This window comes from Centroberyx affinis, unplaced genomic scaffold (assembly GCF_046629955.1).
Source record: "Centroberyx affinis isolate AG114_WGS23_722 - 3 ecotype Tasmania unplaced genomic scaffold, CSIRO-AGI_Caff_v1 ptg004852l_1, whole genome shotgun sequence".
Classification (NCBI taxonomy): Eukaryota; Metazoa; Chordata; class Actinopteri; order Beryciformes; family Berycidae; genus Centroberyx; species Centroberyx affinis.
The window spans coordinates 74,094-93,153 of NW_027282371.1; the positions used below are offsets into that span (position 1 = coordinate 74,094).

A 19,060-nucleotide genomic window follows, 5' to 3' on the forward strand; every position below is an offset into this window, starting at 1 on the left:
ATAGATAGGAACGACGCTGGCATGCAAGCAAAAAGGTCCTTTTTACGAGTGCCGCGAACAAAGGAGAATTTATTCTCCTCGGGGGTTGCAGAGGAGAGGATGGAGAGCAGAAGGGGGGAAAGTATCATCATATGGCTTTTTTTATTAGATTGTTAAAGATAGATCTAATTTTAATTTGGGCTAATGCGAGGAACACTATCGGCCATTGACTGAGGGTGTCTTATGACTGACTTGACGCTCTCTGCTCAACGGTCTTGTGGTTTTTGTCGACAGTTTTGGTTCGGGGACGGGGCCAAGAGAAGAGCCTGGGTAATTTTAAGAGCTGCTGCACTCGCTGTTCAGTTCATGAACTTCACTTTTCTGCCCCCCCCTCCCCCTCTCCCTCCCCCCCTTCCTTCCCTTCAGTTGCTGGAAGCACAACCATATTAGTATCTACCAGACAGCGACAAGCAAGTCTGCAGCTTCTGTTTACAGGCTATTCAATCACTCTAAGTACTAGTGGCAGACTGATTTTCTTGGAAACACATTCGCCACAATCCCCCCTGGCTCCTAACATGCAAGGTATTTATCATATGAAAATTTGGAACTGTCTGACTCGCCTGTTTTACTAGCCTTATCCTAAGGGCTTGGGACTGGTAAAACACCGTAATATATGCACAGCAGTCAAACTGTAGCATAGAAATATCCCAGGATGCCGAGAGATTTACGCTCTGTCATCGTGAAGCGGTTACATTTATAACACCGTTGCACCGGAGATATCATCTCACAGCTGACAAGTAGCCTTTTGGTAAAACATGGATCATTTGTTTTTATTTAGTAGTTTAGGTTTCAATGATACGTGCAGAAAACAGTTGTGTACAGCGAGAGTCAGTAGTTGCAGTTATTTGGACCGCTCACAGTGCCAATTTGTTTTTTAGCATACTTAGCATAGCTGCTGGAAGTACTGCAGTGTACCACCTCATATAGTGTGTGCGTGTGTGTGCGCTAGTGACCTCAAACCTGGTGACAGCCCCTGCTAACAGCTGGTTTTCTGCCAGCTTTTCTGCAAGGCTATGAGAAAATGAGCTGAGCTGTGTAGTAGCTCCTAGTAGCCTAATATAGCATTAAGCAGGGTGACCCGGCCCGGACAAGATTGATGACTGTTGTCTGTCCAACCGCACTTTGCATCTTTAGAATGAGGCCCCTGTTCACGAGGTCAAAGGTCACCGGTCGCATACATAAACACACACGCACACGCACACATGTACACACCCCTTTCACACTACGCTGTTTGTTCTTTCCCTCAGGTTCAAACAGAGGCTAAGATATTTTCACCACCACTGCTATGTAGGTTATTGTATAGCTTCCTAGTGCGACCACTTAGAACCGCAATTACATGTCAAGAGCATGTCTGTTATTTGTGTTAGCCCTGTTACCGTTAGGCCATAATAGGTAAAAAGCCGGTTTATGTCGTTGCCGAATGCCAATAAAAGGTCAGCCTGTGAGACGCTCCCAGCATCCAAGTATTGAACAATATACCAGTGTTGGGTGCTGCGTGTCAGCATGGTTTTAATCATGGCCGCTCTTTGTGTTCACGCTCGTAGGCCTCGCTCTCCTCTCTTTGTCTGTCTCCTTGTGACCTGCCTGTTTACCCAGCATCCCCTCCTATAATGAGGGGCGTTCATCAGCCGTGTTTAAACTGCAGACAGGATTAACTTGGCTAAAGACTTAATGCACACCTCCGTCAACCCCATGCTCTGTTTGCTGTATCCAGGCCACAGATCGACAAGGAGCTCTGTTAGGCTTCCCTCTCTCTCTCTCTCTCTCTTTCTCTGTCTCTCTGGGCTCCCAGGCCTCCTCCTCCTCCTCCTCCTCCTCCCGCGCCCTCATTTCCCCTGAATTAATTGAGTTCTCATTTTTGTGGGAAAGCTCACAGGAGGGCTGTGTGAGGAGATAGAGAGAGAGAAGGAAGAAGAGATAGAAAAGGAGAGAGAGAAAGAGAGAGAGGGAGATCAGTAGCGGAGGCCTGGGGGACATGGCTCTCTCAGAGGTAGGCAGTCGCTAGTTTCCTGGGGGACGCCGAGGCCCCTCCGCGGTGACTTATATCTTTATCCTCTCCTCGGGGGCCCCGCCAGCATCTCACGGAGACCCGCAGGCTGGTGGTCAGGGTCAGGCTTCACCCGGCTGCTGCCTCACTTCAGCTCTTTGTGTCTACTCCAGCCCAGAGGTGGAGAGAGTGGCAGTATGTTCTGCTCAAGTAGACGTGCTGCTGCTTTGCTAATCTACTCAAGTAAAAGTTGAAACCTACTCTGAGTTCCTTAAAAAGACAGACGTTGTTAAAGTATAATATGATCTCCCCCATGCAATGTAAAATGTACTTATTGTAAGTCGCTTTGGACAAAAGTGTCTGCTAAATGACATAATGTAATGTAATGTAATGAGATAGGACAGAGAGTTCAAATTAGATTCCTTTAATTAAGCAAAATACGGCCCATAGGCAAATTAAAGCATGAATCAACACAATTTATTGTATAATTGGATTTTAGTAACTTAGTCAGTAGTTCAATAGCACTACTACACTAATGTTTATTTTGCTACTAGGTATCCATCCAACTAGCTAGCAAGGCTAGCAAACTAGCTGGACAACAACCAGACTAACACACTCATACTGTAGCTGGGTGGATGGCTTTTTGGCTACTGTTAACTAAGCTACTATCAGCTATAGATAAATTTCAGCATTTAAAATGACACTTAATTAACTTCATGTGCCCTCTGCATGCTTTGCACTGCAGGTTTGATGTAGATGCTATTTATGATTGACCAGTTTCTAATACAATGCTTATGGAGAGCCTGTACAAATTTTGTACTCTGTAATAAATGTGATTTCTGTAATGTAGTGAAATGTAATGCTTCAGTTAAAACATACTTCAGGATAAAAAAAAAGTAAAATTACTCATTTAAAAAAATACTCAAAGTACAGTGCTGAGCCAACACAGCTGTCATTGTGGGAGGCTGGGTTTGGCATGTGAAGGTAGCACAAGCTAAATGCTAACCAGAGCGCTAACTCTCTGACCCAAGGAGTAGATGGCATCATTGCTATGGAAACTACCCACAGGCAGGCCGTGATATCATTTCGCCTGAGTTGAACTCATTACCAAGCCTAGAGGGGAAAATAGCAGGGATGATGTGCACCCACGGACCCTACCTTGGCCTGAACCCTTTCAATTATGAACCGTTACAACTTCTCCCGTTGCAATATTCATGCACGGGCAGATCACTCCTTCAGATGTCTTAGGTTGCCGTAAGTTGAGATAAACACTTGCCGAGTTGTTACAGCCAATCACCCGCCTCTATTCCTCAATGTCACTGCCTTAGCACTCAATAATTCAAAGCTTGGCGGTAATGAGCTCCCCGCAGGCCCTGTCCCCAAGGAGCCTCCCCACTGTGCCTCCACTGTAATGTAGTTATATCTCATGTCAGCTTTCAAATCAATTACATTTCTATCTGATGGCTATGTAATTGCGCCTGATTGAGTTTTTGGCGCGCCAGCCAAGTGTGTGGCTCCCAAACCCGAGCCAGTCAAAACAGGAAGCTCCATCAAATGAAACTGTATTTCATCCTGATTGAGGCCGCTTGCACGATAAGCACAGCTGTAATTATGATAATAATAACAATAGCAATCTGTGTTTTCTCAGCTTTGTTGTTGTTGTTTTTTTTCTTGCTCTCCAGATGAAATTCTGCCCCAAGGACCGCAAATAACATTTGCTTTGCTCAAGATGCAATGGCTGATTTGATTGTTTGTTGCATGTGTAATTTAGCAGATTTAATCCAAACCATAATGCTTTTGTATAAGTTTGAGTGTCTGGAGACTCAATGAATTACAGTGCAGCCGCAGACTCTTTCTACAGGACTTTGCGTTGCGGCTACAGCGAGAGACATAGTCATCTTAAGATGTTCTGCTTAGATTTTGATGTCAAACACATAGGGTGTCGCCGCCAACAAAAGGCATACTGTCTTTTGGCATACTCTGTCTTTTGGCATACTGCCTAGAAATAACAATGTAATCCTCCCCCACCTGCAGCATCTAGTTGACAACTAAGGTCAGACCTGAGCAGTAGTGTGTGGTGTGTGTCTATTCTTCTCAGGCAACAGAATTTGATAAAAAGAAAGAGTGGATAGATGGAGGGTTGGACGGATAGACAGATGGACGGACAGATCAACAGAATACATGGCTGGATGGACAGAGGGAATTCACTAATGGAGAGGTAGTGAGATAGATGAGGGGAAGGATGCTGTGGTTAGGTGCATCAGCAGCTAAATAGTGATGAATTGTGGCTGCTGTCAGCAGCACTAAGTATAACAGACATAGTGAAGCAGCCTGGGTCATCCATAATCAGCAGAGAGAGATTGTCTTCATGCCAGAAGAGAATTTCTCCTGAAATAAAGCACCGAGTTTCTAACCAATCTGTCTCTCCATTCTCACTTCATCATCCCTTGTCTTTTTATATCCACTTATTCCCGGTGTTCTTGCCCTTTAAATCTCTTCATTTCTGTATTATTCTCTCCTCATTTCTCTTCTTAAGGTTCTGCCTTTTCACTCTCTCTCTCTCTCTCTCTGTCTCTCTGTCTGTCTCTCTCTCTCCCTCTCTCACTGTCTTTTGTGTTAACGGCCCTCCATTTTTGTGCAGTGGGGGAGCCACCGGGTGCACATCCACAATCTTGCCTTTCATTTCATGGCTTCTGGAAATGGATGTTTTACTGCCTTCATTAAGGCATGCAGCAGTCAGCGCCGTGTTTTCCCCCTGAAGTTTAGCTCCATGAACCTCGCCATTAGAGGACATTATGGCCCCAGATTTCAGGGCACAGTGGAACACTGTATAATTTGATTAGTGTTATTAATCAAGTGGAATACCGCTCCCCCCACCGCCAACCCCCCCCCAACCCCTTCTCTCTCCCCTCCTCCGCCGCCCGTTCCGCCCCCGCCTCCAAACCCCTCAGCCTTTCCCTTCCCTTCCTCCTCCCTACTCCTCTTCCTCCATGCACCCCCCCCCCCCCCCCCCCACTGCAGCACGCATGCAATGAAAGCGGTGAAAGGCATTACACCTTCCCCTTTAAAAACAATGATTTACCGCTTGTTTTTTTCTCCCCCCCTCCCCTGCACTACCTCCCCCCAGCCCTCCCCCTGCCCCCCCTTGCCCAGGACATAAATCAATTGAGATGAAAGTTCCATAATTGTGCTTGCTGGGAGGGATTTGAGCAAAATTGCGCTATGAATTTTTTAAAGGGAATTTTTACTAGCTGTTCAGCGAGAGTTGGGCGGCGGAGGAAGGTGAGGCCATGAGGATTTATGGGCCTGGATTCTTCATTACTGAAGTAATTTTCCTGCAAATGATAGTGCAGCACCCTGGAGGGGGGGGAGCGCATCCCGCCTGGGAGAGTGTGAACCTGCTTAATCTCTCGTGGAGAGAGAGCAGCTCAGAGCACTAATATCATCTGTAAGGGACTGAGACTCCATTTGTTCACATCTAAACCGCGGCTAGTGTATTTTTGATTCATGGTAATTGATCGCTCAAATTCGTTCCAAGTGTACCTACACAAGTTGATTTCATTACAGCGGCTAGTTTTGCCTGAGCTGTTAGCAAACACGCTCCAGGGATGTTTATATGATATTGAATTATTTTTGCAAAATATGTAGATTTTTTTCATTCGTTTTGAATTTGTGCAGTTCGATTTGTCTAATTGCGTAGGGTGTGGTGGCAGACAGAGTAACTGCACATGTGCACCGGAGTAGCTGGGGAATAACAGGGCTAGACACTTTAAAGTCTATTATAAAATGAAGACAGAAGAGAAGGAGGGAAGCAGGGGGACTTGAGAGGAGAGAAAGGACTTGTCAGTTCTAATGACAACGAAGACCTAATTCCCTCTCCCTCTCCCTGCCTGTGGTTGACACCCCGTCATCTGTTTGAACTGTGTATGTCAAGCCTCCTGGCTGAATGAGACCTGTGATGCCAAGCTGCCATCTTGTTTCTCCAGCCAGGCTCTATCTATACCTTGTTCTTACATAGGAGTGCATATGTTATCATTGTCCCCTCCTGGCTTTGGTCTGTCCCCTCCCTCCTCATTTTTTTGCCATTCTTCAGTCCAATATGGCTGACGTTCCGTCTCCATCTCTTTAGGTGCAGCCAGCAGCAGTGGCCCTCCTCAAGGTTAGTGCGTCCAAGATGCCAGGTCTCATTCTGTATCCTGCCTGCCGTCCACTCAATTTTACAGCTCAGTAGCTTGAGAAGCAGAGGAGGTAAATCTGCTGCAAGAAGGAGAAAGAGGAGAGAGAGAGAGAGAGAGAGAGAGAGAGAGGGAGAGAGAGAGAGGGGAAAGGGAGGAAGGGAGAAACGAAATGATTGCGCAGCCTGTCAGCGATTGAAGTGGATCTCATTCCAGGGGCACTAACAACTCAAGACAATTAGTCACTTCTCACTAGGCCAGACCTGAGACTCACTTGAGGCCAAAATGAGGCAGGGAGTAGAGGCCCCACTGGCTGGGCTAAGCACTGCTGTTACAGGAGCCACTCAGTGGGGAGAGAGAGAGAGAGGCAACTTAGGGCTGAAATGGTCGCGAGCTCTGCTGGAATGGCTCCTCAGGGAACACATCTAGTGCAACACTGAGATGGAAATGGGACTGTGACACAGAGATGGGATTGATGCACTGATAAGTCACAAACACTGTTACAGACCTGGATGGAAATACTCATGTCTGAATATGAATTTTTCAAGATGAGATGAATCACTCTCTGTGTTTCCCCAAACTGTGCAAAATGCAGTCAACACCTAGGTCTGCACTGCTGAATTATATGCCATGCATGGGATTCTCCTTGTAACAGTTCTTGAAGACAAACAAAGATAGCAATGTCAGTTGCCCGTTGAGTAAGTTCCACCTATTAGTTTGTTCGGGGTAGTTTGCTGCCAAAGATGAGCCCCGAAGCTTTGGCCACCACATGCTCCAGAACAAAAGTGAAGCATGACTAAGGTGGGTGGTGCGTGGAGGATCAGGGAGTGGAAAGAGAGAAAAGTTTGTCCTAGGCCCTCTGCGGAGACGCAGTGTGACCAATTGAGGTGAAGGGGATGAATGAGGCCATTCACTGGGCCTAATGAAAGAGCTCCTGCTGGGCCCTGAATGAGGGTGGGCCCATCTGCGCCACATAGGCGTGCACAAACCAGTGACCTCGAAAATTACCCAGGAAGCACTTTGGGACAGTCGCCCCAGCAACAGGCTGGGGTTCGCATGGTAACCAGGCGCTTCAATCAGTCCCTGGCAGCTTCTTAAACAGAGCAAAGTTTTTCTCTGTATTGAAAGAACTCTGTGTGAAATCAACTTAGAGGGACACCCCCATTTTTTTTTTTTTTTTCAAAAAAAGGGGAACTGGCACTGATTGTCCCATGTGAAAATGTCCAGGAGCTCTCACTAGCTTTGAGAGGTGTGGGACGCTGCCCCCAGGAACTTTTCCTCTCAAGACACAAAGGCCTATTTGTCTTAGCTGCGTATGTACAGTATATGTGCTGCCCGAGTGTACATGCAGTGCCGTATGTAAGTCAATTAAGATCAGGGGATGTACAGCAGCAGAAAGAGGGGGCTGTGAAATAGATCCGATTCCAGAGATTCCAGATTAGGGTAGAGATTGGTGGAACGGCCCTGGGGACTGGACATTAAGTTTACAAGCATTTTTAAGGACCCGGTTCATTGGATTTTAACTGTGTTACTTGGTTTAATGTATTCAGTCTCGATGAGCCAGAGGCATGCAGGTCATTGAAGTTCCATTCCCTTCTCCATTCCCTCACGGAACTTTTGACAGCGTGAAATGACAATCCGCCCCTGCACGCATCTCCCACGTCAAAAAGTAATGAGATTGTGCTGCTGGAAATATCACTACAAAGCATCAGGCCCGCACTCGGGTCTGACTGCACCTTCAAACGGCGCCTGCCTGCCAGCTCGCCTGCCTTGCCTGCCTGCTGCAAAAGGAAAAAAACGAACAAAAACAATCAGAATCAGAGACGGAGAAACGGCGAGGGAAGCTCCCCGCGCTGAGATGAACGAACACGCCGGGGCCTTTCATCCTGAGAGTGATTAGCCATCCGAAACGTTTTAAAACCCCCCTTTGAGTGTGTTCCTCAAACGAAAGAGTTCCATCGAGGGAGGGGGGGGTGGATGTTTCTCGCTGGGAAGCGCCAGTGATCTTGTCTCTAATTGTGGCGTCGCTGACAAGGCTGGTGTGGCTGGGAGCTTTTTAAGCGGGGCTTTTTGCTACGCTCTTGTTCCCCTCCTGTCAGATCCACCACCAAAGGCACCAGGGAACAAAAAAGCCCCTCAGATTCGGCTCTTACATCCATCTGCCTATTGCTTTGTGCATAAATACAGACCTAATTTAACACACTAATAGGCCCTGATGCCGGCCTAATGTGACCAAAAGGTAGGTGCTGTAAATGCACACTGTTTGGTAGTAGATACGTGATATTCTCCCGTGCTTTCTCAGTCCGCGTAACCGTTCTGTCGTCATCGCTCTCATTGCGTTTCATATTTCGTAGATCGAAGTCTCTCAGGCTTCAAAGACGATAAGAGAGATTCTGATACATTGGCAATAGTGTTACCCTCCTTCTGCAGGAATAGCAGGAACAAAGTCGTGTTCAGGGTTCTCTGAGCGGCGTTCAATAGAGCCGGTAGGAGCTTTCACAACTTGGCGAGGGGGGAAAAAAATTCTGAATCCCTCCGCTGATAAAAAAAAAAAAAAAAAAAAAAGCCAGGTTGTCGAAGGTTGGAGGAATCGAGGGAAGGCAATCTGAGGAATTAAAGAATCGGCGGTGGCGGGTGGAAGAGGAGGGGGGGGAGGTATTGGGGGGTGGGGGGGGCAGAGAAGAGAAGAGAGGAAAGGAGTGAAACCCTAGCTCATAAAAATCAGTATTATAACAACATTAATTGATGCTGCTGAGTGCCATATGCGACGCCATATGGAAAAGCCGCCCCAGAGGCCTGCTATAATAGACAGCCCGCGGTGGTGCACACAACTTGGCACATTTACAAACAAGGGACGTCCCATTAATATCAGCCATGCAGACAGAGCAGGAGACAGTGAGCGAGGGAGAGAGGGAGAGAGGGAGAGATGGAGGGAGGGAAAATAAAGAGAGGGGAGAAGAGAGAGTTACCTAACTCTTTGTTCAGTGGCCATCTTTAGTCCTAATTTTCTGGGTGTTCATCCGCCTGCCTCATCCTATCATTTGTACCAAAAGAAAAGGGAATGGCTGCATGTGAATGGCTGCATTCACTCGCGATCGCGGCTCCCTCCACCCCCGCGGTTCCTTAATTACAGTAATAAATGGCCCCTCCCCTCTGGGTTGATCAGACCGCCCTCTGTCCGCCCAACTGTCACTCCCACCACAGATGCCCAGTGGTCCTTTAATCACACACACACACACGCACACACCTCAGCAGGTGAGGTGATTCATGGCACCCTGACAAAGGCGGCGTGAACGAGTTCTGTTTAACCTCTTCTCTGCCTAATCGCGGGGCGGCCGTTATTTACGGCGGCTGTCCGCAGTTTCCACTGCCTGGCTGATCGCAGCGCTGTCTCTCTAATGCTGCGTTCAGGTCATATGGGAAAGACGAGCGCTCCGCTTGAAAATGCCATGAACGTCAGTTCTCAGGTGATAAATACGACTTGAGAACTCCAACTATTTCTCCAAGTCCCTGAATTCTGATGTCACCAACAAGAAAATGCTGTAGTCAAGTGTAGGGAATGATATATTAATTTCACATAGGTTATTTTTTTATTTTGATTGATTTTGATTTTATTTGGATCTCTTTTAGCCCATTGGCTAATCTTCCAAGAGTCCACATTAAAAACATTTAAGCATACAGTAATTCATAATAATACAACACATAATTGTTGACACACATATCATATACATACACGCATTTTGTATTATCACAATTATGGCAGGACTCACCTATTTTTTTCATTTGTGGTTAACATTGCAATGTTTGTTTTGCTGTAAAACATGAACTCAAATCACTCACCCACTAAGTGTAGGTGTGTTAAGTATGAGAAGGCCGAGAATAATAATAATAACCAAAGACTACAGAAACATTTAACTATGGCGTTTGATGGCTTCAGTCGAATTCAAATGCGTGAACACTTCCAAGTCATTGCTTATACCCGTCTTTTCGATGGCCATTCCCAATTGACATGAGCGCAGCATTAGCCCTGTGTTTGCCAGCGGATCTGCAGTGGATAGACACAGTATCCGCCATTACGGCTCCATATGGCCTGAACCTGCATGTATCCGTTTTGCAGAAGGCAGACTATAGCATAGTCTTCTGATGTACCCAGATGAGGGAGGAGGGGAAATAGAGAGAGAGGGAGAGATGGAAAGAGTGAGATCCTTATGGAACTGAGTTGTCAGCCATTCTGTTGGGTTTCATAGAATGTGAGGCGAAACAAGAAGAGCGTACAGCTGTTTCCTCCCCGGCACAGAGGGAGGCAGATGAAGAGCAAAAGAGAGAGAAGAGAGAGGAAGGGGGGGGAGGGAGGAAGAGAGAGAGAGAGGGAGAGAGAGAGAGAGAGAGAGCTCTCCAGTCTGTGATGCGCACTGATGTAGCTGCAGCTCTAGGTCAAACGCTGCCAGTGTTTTGTGTTCGTCTTCGTCTCGTCTCCCCAGTGCTCCTCTAAATTATTCACAGCCTGAAGATGTGCACTGTGGGTGCCTCCTCCCTTCCTCTCTCCTCCTTCTCTGCTCTCTCTCTGCTGCTCGCTCTCTCTCTCTCTCTCTCTCTCTCTCTCTCTCTCCCTCTCTCTCTGGTTTCCCATCCCTTTCTTTTTCTCTCATGTGATGGCTTGTTTCGGAGGCACTGAACAGAAGTTTTTCTCCTTGCAAGCTGGTTAATCCCCCCCACCCACCCCCGTCCCTCATCCACTCATCCCCCATCAACCACCCACCTTTCATCACTGACTCCATCTCTCACACTCGTGCTTTCATCCCCGCTCATCCCTCGTTTCGCCTCCTTCTCCCGGTTGACAGACCCGAGCCAGGCGCTGCTTTTTAAGGAGGAGGCAGCCAGCTGTTAGTATCAACTGCTTGGTAGCTCCTCTTCTCCCTCTCCCTCTCTCTCTCTTTCACTCTCTCTCATTTTCTAGGATTCACACTGCAGCCAAGAGGGATTCACACTGCACCCCCCCTCCCACACACACACACACACACACACACGTTATTTCCCCCTCTGTTTCTTTTTTTTTCCTCTTCTCAACTTTAATGATTTCCGGTGACTTTGTACTCGTTTTATCTAGCCGAGTTCAGAGATAACCCCAAAGGGCGCGCCAAATCATCAGGCCAGTCGATGGCGCTGATTAAAGATGCGCCGGTCGGTCGTTTCACCTCTAACAGAGCGCCGGCACTCTACGCACGCCGCGATCCGGCGGAGACCAAGGGCACGCCGGGGCTCGGGCCCCCGAACGCGCACGGCGGCAACCTCCGCATCCGGGCGCTCAGAACCCCGCTCCGCTTTTGTCGCAGATTATTATTGTCGTGTTAACCAGGAGGATGCATGCGGGGGTATGAAACCCCCCCCCCGCACGGACAGCGGGGGTTAGAGGATGAGTTATGCCCCTCCCGGCCATCTGAGGAGAGAGGAGAGCAGGGAGAGGAGCTGAATCCAGTCCCAGCCGTTGCCACAGGACACTCATTTGTAATTCCTTACCCTGCCTGCGACAGCGTTTGATCATTGCAGGGGGGAGGGGGGGGGGGGGGGGGGCAGCAGATAGGAGGAGGGGGGAAGGGAGCTGAATCTCTCTCTCTCTCTCTCTCTCTCTCTCTCTCTCTCTCTCTCTCTCCCCAAACCCCCCTACCCGCCCTCTCGCAATTGCTGTCACCCAGTATGAATGCCCCCTCTGGCCCGATGACAAGTCTAGCGTGAAACGCTTGGCTGCCCCCCGAAATTAGCAGTAGAGCCCCCCGGCGGCACATGCTTCTCATGACCAGCACACAGTGGGCCGCCGCCAGACTCTTTTCATTATGGCTGTGGCCTGCCAGCCCCCTGACTCTACCTCCTTCTGCTTCTCCCTCTATCTCTGCCTCCCTCTCCTCCTCCCTCCCCCTGTGTGTAGGCCAGAGCTCAGTAAACAGCATCTGTAGTGCTCATCACATTACTGTCCTAGGAAAGGGAAGGAAGAGGGGGGGAGCCGAGCGCTCTGTGTGTGTGTGTGTGTGACTGTGATTTGTGTGCACGTGTGTGTGCGTACGGTATGCGTGTGTATTTGTGTCCGTGCATGTGTGAGCATGTGTGTGTGCGTGCATGTCTGCATGTGTGTGCTGCATGTACATGTCTCTTTGTGTGTTGGTTAGAGAGGATTGGTTAGAGAGAACAAGATGGTAGTAGCAGTACAGAGAGTGAGATAGAGAGAGAGAGAGGAGGGGAGTAGCAGTACAGAGCGATGCCTGGAGGCTCAATCTGTTCCTCACTGAGCTACATCAGTGTTAGAGACGGCGGCTCGGGCCGCGGGGAAGCCTCCACTCGCTCCATCAAACTGTCAGGCAGCCAGCGGAGCTGCACGGGGAGACTCTCAGCTGCCCCCGGGGCCAGTTCAAGTCAACATCCCATTTCCTTGCCTCCTCGCCTAATTTCTCCTACGCCCCGACTTAAATTTCCAATGCCCAGCGTCTGCTGTGGCAGCTCGGCAGCACCGGGCCCGGGGCCATGTCAAAACACAGGGAGGTGCCGAGGGTTGTATGAGGGGGTGTGTGTGTGTGTGTGTGAGGGTGTGTGTGTGTGTGTTCTTGCCTCTGAAGGCGAGGTAGCTAGCTGGCTACAGTCGACACGGTCAGCGGAGACAAGAAGAAGCCGAAGGGAGCGTTATGAAAGACGAGCTGCGGGGAAAAAAAAAACATGGACGCCGTAAATCAGTGTTTTTTTTTCTCTCTCTCTCTCTCTCTCTCTCGTTCTCTCTCACCGACCGCCCCCATTTTTCTTCCACGACTATATTCATAACACAGTTGTGTATTCCCCGTCCCTTCAGGTTTTTGCTAGTTTTTTTTTCTCTCTCTCTCTCTCTCTCTCTGTGCTGAATAAATGCTCCCCGTTCCCTCATACATCTGCCATTAGTGTCTGTTTTTCCCTCGCCAAACTACTCCAAGGGCCCACGCCAGCAGCCCAGCCGGCCCCCTCGCTCCCCCGGCGAGCACTGAAAGCAAAAAGTTGAGGGATTTCTTGTTGGAAAGGACAAGGCGGTCCTTTAATTTAGTGAAAAAGGAGGGGGGGCTCTTCAAGTTCACCCCCCCCCCCCTCCACCCCACCATCACCATCACCATCAATCTATCCATGCACCCCCCTCCCCTCCTTCCTCCTCCACCTCACCGCATACTTTGCATGGAAGCGGAGCGGAGCGCTGCCGGGTCTCAGCGCTGTTTACACGGACTCTGGGTAGTGTTAAAGCCTGCTTGGTTTGGCCCCGGGTCAGGGACTATATCTTTCCTCGCCCCGGCTTGATTTACGCGGCCCCCGCTGACTCTTCCCTTAAGTGTGTCAGCTCTGAACCGGAGGCCTCCGTGTGTCTGGCTAATGCGAAGAGCACTTCTCCTTCGCTCTGTCTTGCTTCCATCCTCCTTCGCTCTCCTTCTCTCGCTGTCCTCTCTCCTCTCTCTCCTCTCTCCTCTCTCTCTCTCTCTCTCCTCGGGCCCCCGTGAAAGGAGCTTTCGCCGAAGCCGCCTCTCTCTGTTTGCGCAGCCAACTCCGAGGTCCCCAGCTCAAATATGGTTTTAACGTTAGAGCCTGTCTAGGCCTCCTCCGCCGGTCGATATCACTTCTACCCGCCGGAGCATTTTTTTTTTTTTTTGGTTTTTTTTTTTCTCGCGCTCTCATTCCCTCCGGAGCCTCCATCTTCACCGGGGATCAATACTTCCCTAATCCAGAGCTCCTAGTCTGACCCGGGGTAATCAGCTGACTTCCCATGCTGCCTGGTGGTGAGGTCAAGGGTCAAATGGCTGTATAGATTTGATCCTGTGATCAAATCACTTTGCTACGTGGTGCTTTCAAATACAGCTCGCGGGGTCAGGAGCAATCACTTGAATTTTTTTCTCCCTCTCTCTCTCTCTCCCCATGATGGAGAGGGTTGAATAGTGCAGTGGTGTTATGTGAGCCGTGTAAACCCTAATGTTAGTGCACCGCTGCCCCTCTGGTCCCAGAAGCATTTCAGTTTTTTGCTCCAGTGTTTAGCTTTACAGTAGCCGTGACATTGTACGGCCATCTGTGGCACCCAGAGAGATGTTTGTTTTTCCATACTATCTGGATGCCAACCCACACACACACACACTCACCACCCCCTCAGCCTCTTTAATGACTCATGAGTTCCTCTCAAAGGCACTGGTTGCTTCAGAGAGGGTGAGGACGTAAGAGCATGCAGCAAAACATCCTATTCATCAGTTGGCCGTACCCTGCATGGCGAGGGCCGCGGAGACACCCCGCGGCCCTCGGAGGTGGCGCGGTCGTTTCGGCGCCCGGCGGGAGGTCCTCCGGCGATCCTGAGGCACCGCTTGTGCACCCCATCAGAGTGGCCACGGCGCCAATATCCCCGCACCTCATCCCAACATCCGCAGGAGGGAAATTGCGAGAGGAAATTGATGTTGTTCCACCAGTATCAGGCACCGTTTTGGTCCTCAGACTATCTAAATGGACCATTACCCCCTCCCCGCGCTCTCGCCCTAGGAGATCTGGGTTTGTCAGTACTCTCTCCCCCCTCACAACCGGGAGCATCTCGGTAGACGTCCGTGGAGAAATGCCTTCTAGATTTAAGCCGTTGCTTATCAATATGAAGATGTCTAAACGCTCGCGTTCTCGGCTCGTTAGCCCATCCGTCCGGGCGATGGATCAATCGGAGCACCTGCTGTCCCGCTGTTAAATCAGAGGTAGTAATGTTGCGCCTTTGTGGCCCCACTTCCATCCTCCATACAGTGGGCCCTTCTCTCTTCTCACTTGCTCAACGTTTAAGCTAGACACTCAATCGATGCCACAGAGGAATATAGAGATTCTTGGGATTCAAAGTGCCAGCTGACTTGTGAAATAAACAGTGCTAAATACAACACAATAAAATCTTTTGGGGCTGTTTGGAGAATTTTCCGCAATGTGAAATCAAAAATGTGAACAAAATTGCATACTGTGGACATCATCTTGTTTTGGAAACTTGTTAGTAAATAGTGTGGAATTATTTTTTTTTATATTTCTCTCTCATTCCCACCCTCAAATTCCCTTCTAAACTCACACTGTTTGCAACATAATCCGGTGCCAATGACTTTGAATAACAATCTACAGGCGGTCAAGTATTTTTCACAACTGTGCCGTGTGGCCAAATTGCAAATATTGTTATGCGTATGCACCATTTGTATTTTTCTTCTGTTTTGTTTTTTTTGTGGGGTTTTTTTTGAGAAGGAACTGACAGTGACACTTATATGCCAGCAGCTCTGGCAGCTCTTGTTTTGCCTATTTTTTTTTTTTTTTTTTTAGATATCTTGCAGCAAGTACAGGCCCGCGATCAGTATTCAGGCAGACAGTCCCCGACAGACGTTGACGCCGTGCCAGCATTTGCGTAGCCGGGCGAGTTCCTCCTCTGTTCCTCTCTCTATCTCCGAGGCGGAATTCATGGCAGAGTCTCCTCCGAGTGTGACAAGTGGAACTGTGTGATTAATTTGGCCAGTCGTTTTAATGTGCTCCGGGATGCGCAACGCTTATTGTCTTCCCCCTGCACGTCTATTGGAATCTGCCAGAGAAAATGTCCCGGAGAATCGAGACATCCATCCCTCCCTCCCTCCCCCCTACTTTTTTTTTCTCCCCTCCCTCTCTCTCTCTCTCTCTCTCTCCGCTCAGCTCTCCTCAGCCTCTGCCTCATTTCAGGGCTGAGCTACAGGGTCGTCATGGGGGCCAGCCCAGGTCGAGGCCCGGCTCCAGCCAGGGCCGCTGGCAGAATAAATCTCCCGTCTCTGAAGTGTTGAAAGCTGTGTAAATGTCAAACGCATCCGTCTGATGTGCTGGCGGAGGGGAGGAAGAGCTGGAGAGCTCGAGAGGAGGTGGGGGTCTGGGAGGGGGTGGTGGTTGTGTATGAGCCATCCGCCGAAGCCAGTCCCTTGTTACCCCTCGTGGCTGGCGGTTGCCAGGTGCAGATGTTGCTGCTTGCTCCCTGCCTCTGAAGAGCCAGCCAGGTTTTTTTTTTTTTTTTTTTCTTGTGGTTTGTGAATATCCATGAGAGACAGAACCACTGGGGGCTTGGCTCCTGTCAGGCAGCTTAGTGAGCAGCATATCTCCCCGATTTTAACAACGTCCCCTCTGACCACCAGACTTGTTGTTTAGGGAAGATTCCTTTTTGGGGTTGTGGTTTTGCATTTTTACCATTTGGTTTATGGTGCAGCCTCGCTGCTGAACTCTTCCCCAGTGTGGATATTCAACCAAAGGGAGGGTACTGCGTGACATGGCCTCCTTCTCTCTCACACACACACACACACACACACACACACACACGCATGCATAGGCCAATCTGACACCTTTATAGGTTCATTGTATTCCTTCCTTTGACTCAACCAAGTGTAATAGCCCAATAGGCAATCACATACAGTAGTGACTAAAACTGCTCTAACACCACCTCCATTCGTCCATCCCTTCATCTCTATAGCATCCCCCCTGCCTGCTCTTACTGTTGTTTTGTTCCCCCTTTCCACCTGCCTCTCTCTCCCCTGCTGTGCTCTGTCTTTCTCTCTCTCTCTCTCTATTTCTCTCTCTCTCTCTCTCTCTCTCTCTGAGCCATAGCTAGTATCCCTCTTTACGCTCTGCTGCAGTGCATGCTTCTTGTAAAGGGATAAGCTCCCCGCTGTGCTCTTTTGATATTATTTTTCCTCCTCGCCGGCGCTAGCCTTGCGAGGCCTCATCCCTCGTCTCACGGCTACCGCAGCAACAACCGGGCCGAGACTGCGCCCGGGGAATAGACCGATGGATGTCATCTGTTCGGTCGCATGCTAAGAACACATTTACACTGGTTTTGTGGGGAGGGGTTTGAGCTGCAGGTTTGGATCGATTTGGCTTTTTTTTTTCTCTTTTTCCCCCGTTGACCGGATCGAGACAAGAGGAGAAGGCTGTTTTGAATGCGTGTTTGAATGTGCGATTCTTTTAAAATAAAATGACAGAGTGGTGAGGGAACAAATGGGTGGTGATTACAGGTTGTGATGAGCCAGTAACAAGCGGTATAGAAATGGCTGACAATTAATTCATCCAGAATCCTCAGTCTGAATGGGGAATTGATTGACAAGAAGCCTAAGCCACTTTCTCTTCTTAATGCCCTGCACTCTGTAATGAAGGTCTTTTGACAAGCGAAAGCCCGGAAATTAGGGTTTGCAAACATTCCCCAAGAGAAAAGAGGACATGTTGCATATAAATGTGGCCAATTTCTCTAATTCTCCACTCCATGTGGGCATATACACACAGGCTCAGAATGAAGAGTTTCATTCCAAAATGAGATAGACACTGTTTTAAAAAAAAAAAAAATGTAGCACCTATTAGGACAAAATGATTTCAAGCATGAAATAAAAAAAAATGCTATTGAATATTGTCGCTGTTATGAGCCTTTAGCTAAAATAGTAGTATTTCAGAGCAAGTAATCATATTTGTTGTGTTTATAGTGAGCAAAGAACATGATTTTTCCCAGAATGGATGTAATGCATTTTGGAATAAAACTCCCCCATACTCACCCATATTCAAACAAGTGCAATTGTCAGGGACATTTTATAATGCGGCATGTCCTTCCCTTCCTCTCACACTCCTTTTCTTTCCTCGCTGCTCACTCACTGGCTCTGTAATCACAAAACAACAATCGCTCCGGCAGAAAGAAAGCCTCGCACCGAATACATCACTCTCTTTCATTTATCTGACCTCCGGTAGGTGCGTGTCCTTGTTCCAGATCTTGTGTAAGAACGCCTCGATATGCACAATGGGAGCTCAGGCGCGTCTCGGAGTTGTTTTTCTGCAGATAGAGACACAAACACAGCAATAAAGCCTCCTAAGGGGTTGAGCCACAACATTTTTTCACTCGAAGCCTCTGCCAGCGAGGACTCCCACTATATCCCTTGTCTTCGTGGAGTCGGATGAATCGCGGGGCAGTGGAGGCTGTGTTTTTTTTTTTTCCCCTCCTCTCCTGAGAGAACTTGGCCACTGAGCCCTTGCACTGATTGCTCTCGTTACTTAATTATACATTTGGACCCACCGCACTCGCTACAAAGGGCCGCTGTGCCTCCATTGACCCAGCTCCCTCCCCATTGTGCCCGGCTCTGAAAGGGAGTCAAACAAAATAAAGAGGGCCCACTTAAATATGTTGCCACAGAGACTTAATTGACAGATTGAAGGCAGTTTTTTCACTGGGGGGGCCCCTCTCTCCCCTCCCCCCCCCCCTCTATGTGGCTCCTCGCTTGAATTGCTCCGCTCCTCGTGCATCCCGCTGTGAGGTCCAGTGGGACTGGCCCGCAGCTCGGCCACTCCCCGCTTCCACAACTGCACTGTCTATTGTCTCCGGGGAGAGAGTTACCAGCCAAGAGCATTTATTCACCATTAGTCACAAATGAACGTGAGAAACGGAAGCCGGGGCATGGTGTGGGGAGGATTTTGGGTTGTGGGGTGAGAGCCAGTGCCAGCTAGGAATGTGGTTATCTACACTTGTAGACAGCTTAAAGTTATTTTGCACAGACAGCAATGTGTTATGGTCAGGTCAAACATGATGAATAAATCATTAAAAAAAAAGCTAAAAAACTGACAAAACTATTCCAGTAAACTAAAGGAGAATAATTTCCAGTAGTTTGTCTGAATGTAATTATTTTTTGTAATATAGAGAGAAAGAGGCATGATGCTCTCTCACAATATCAAAATCAATCATCTCATTTATTTTCTAAAAACATGTCACAGTCTTGCGGCTGTCGGCACGCCAGGAATGAAGAGCCGCGGCGCTCATTGTCAACACTCGGAATTTATTTGCAACTTACAAGGTCTGGTTTTTCGAGTTGTTTGAGCCGGGGTCGCC

General features: G+C 48.7%; 1 protein-coding gene across 4 annotated transcripts in view; it reads left to right on the top strand.

Annotated features, from left to right (window-relative positions):
* The window catches only part of fbrsl1 (fibrosin-like 1), a 160,259-nt gene that overhangs the window by 45,781 nt on the left and 95,418 nt on the right, over positions 1 to 19,060 (top strand). The window contains exon 3 of one of the 4 annotated variants that reach the window (XM_071545308.1): positions 6,156 to 6,185. The exons of the other annotated variants lie outside the window; for them this stretch is intronic. The gene's annotated coding sequence lies outside the window, so the exon portion shown is untranslated. The remainder of the gene's footprint in view (positions 1 to 6,155; positions 6,186 to 19,060) is intronic. 4 annotated transcript variants of the gene reach the window in all.